General features: G+C 46.5%; 1 protein-coding gene across 1 annotated transcript in view; it reads right to left on the bottom strand.

The window, feature by feature from the left end:
- INPP5D (inositol polyphosphate-5-phosphatase, 145kDa) overlaps positions 1-2,419 on the bottom strand; it is a 141,387-nt gene that overhangs the window by 120,984 nt on the left and 17,984 nt on the right.

Genomic DNA, 2,419 nt, shown 5'->3' with positions numbered 1-2,419 from the left:
CGGGGCTGTCCTGTTGGCCAAACAAAATGGAGCCAGAGTGGGTGTTTGAAGAAGGAACGAGACCCTAGAGGAGTTGAGCACAGTGGGAGCATGCCAAGTGGGAGGTGGGCACAGCCACAGGGGGGCCGCGCTGGCCAGGGGGAGGCTCACGTAGCTTTGGGTGGAAGTCCCCCACCCTCTGTGGCTGCCTCCCCGGGAGACTTTGCCCCATGGGTTCGTTCTTCCGAAGACTGGCCACGATTCCTTCAGAAACCTGGATTTTCCCAGAAGCCTTAGGGTGAGCCTCAGGGTAGCTTCTAACACAGAAGGGCAAGGAATCCCGGATTCTCTTTCTAGAGTCTCAGCCTTCCTCTGGTCCAGAGGACTCTGACGTGGGAAGGAACGAGAGCCACTTTTTCCTTTCCTAAAAGCCTTGAGAGGAAGGGGGGCTGTCAGGGCTGAGCATGTGGGGGAGGGGCCCATGGATGGGTGATCCAGGACAGCCTGGTGGCAGTGGGCGGCCGTGGAGTTCCCCTGGCTTGGCTGCGGAGGCCACAGGCGTAAGGAATTTGGGGGACACCACTTGGGCCTTACACTCTCAGTTGAAATGGCTGTTCTACCCTCTTACCCATAATCTCCCATCCCCACTTCGCCCACATGGGATTCTCACAGACCCTGAAAACTTGCCCACCCCTCTAGACACTCCGGCTCACAGAGGCTCATGTTGTTTCGACGATCAAAGTGATGCTTCAGTACAAAGCGGTCATTCATTTAACCCCTCCTACATGCCCAGCACTCAACACATGTGTCACTGTTTAACTAGATTTTGAAGTTATACACTAGTTAACAAAATTTAAGATCACTCAGAGAGATACAAAATGAAAAAAAAAAAAAGTATCCTTCCCCAGTCCTGTGAATTCTTTGGAGTTCCTACTCCTTTTTGTAAATCATTCCAGAACGTTTAAACATACACATAAATTGATGCATATCTTTTAAATGCAAATAACATCATATTACATATACTGTTCTAGAATTTTCTGCTTTTCACCGAAAAAAAATTATTAGCAATCTGTCCAAGTCATGTTCCAACACATGACCAGCTCATCATTTATTTGACTAGACCAAGATGATGAACAGCTAGTTGGGTGTGTGTGTATGGTGTGAGTCACTCACTTGTGTCCAATTCTTGTGACCCTATGGACTGTAGCCCACCAGGCTCCTCTGTCCATGGAATTCTCCAGGCAAGAATATTGGAGTGGAGAGCCATTCCCTTCTCTAGGGGATTTTCCCCTTCCCAGGGATCAAACCTGGGGCTCCCACATTGCAGGCAGATTCTTCACCATCTAAGCCACCAAGGAAGCCTGGACAGGTAGTTATTGGGGGCTTTTCACTACTAATTTATAGTATTAGTATTTAAATGCTGCAGTGAACACCTCTGTTCTGACCTCTTGTGTACATTGGTGAATCCTCAGTAAAATCCTTTAGTTTCCCCTCAGTGAAAAGGGGAGAATAATAACACAGCATCAACTTTTTGTGTAAATTGAGCATTTAGACTAGTGCTCAAAACACACCAAACACTGCAAGTGCTGCCACTTGTGCGTGGTTGTGGATACGTCTCCAGAAGAATGGCTGGGCGAAAGGTCTCAGGCACTTCATGTTTTGATAGAGACTAACCTGACCTGCCTCTCGAGAAATCTGTATGCAGGTCAGGAAGCAACAGTTAGAACTGGACATGGAACAACAGACTGGTTCCAAATAGGAAAAGGAGTATGTCAAGGCTGTATATTGTCACACTGCTTATTTAACTTATATGCAGAGTACATCATGAGAAACGCTGGACTGGAAGAAGCACAAGCTGGAATCAAGATTGCCGGGAGAAATATCAATAACCTCAGATATGCAGATGACACCACCCTTATAGCAGAAAGTGAAGAGGAACTAAAAAGCCTCTTGATGAAAATGAAAGAGGAGAGTGAAAAAGTTGGCTTAAAGCTCAACATTCAGAAAACGAAGATCATGGCATCCGGTCCCACCATTTCATGGAAAATAGATGGGGAAACACTGGAAACACTGTCAGACTTTATCTTTTGGGGCTCCAAAATCACTGCAGATGGTGACTGCAGCCATGAAATTAAAAGACGCTTACTCCTTGGAAGGAAAGTTATGACCAACCTAGATAGCATATTCAAAAGCAGAGACATTACTTTGCCAACAAAGGTTCGTCTAGTCAAGGCTATGGTTTTTCCAGGGGTCATGTATGGATGTGAGAGTTTGACTGTGAAGAAGGCTGAGCACCGAAGAATTGATGTTTTTGAACTGTGGTGTTGGAGAAGACTCTTGAGAGTCCCTTGGACTGCAAGGAGATCCAACCAGTCCATTCTGAAGGAGATCAGCCCTGGGATTTCTTTGGAAGGAATGATGCTAAAGCTGAAACTCCAGT

This window comes from Bison bison, unplaced genomic scaffold, assembly GCF_000754665.1.
Source record: "Bison bison bison isolate TAMUID 2011002044 unplaced genomic scaffold, Bison_UMD1.0 scf7180017864158, whole genome shotgun sequence".
NCBI lineage: Eukaryota > Metazoa > Chordata > Mammalia > Artiodactyla > Bovidae > Bison > Bison bison.
This window is presented reverse-complemented; position numbering and strand designations above follow the sequence as displayed.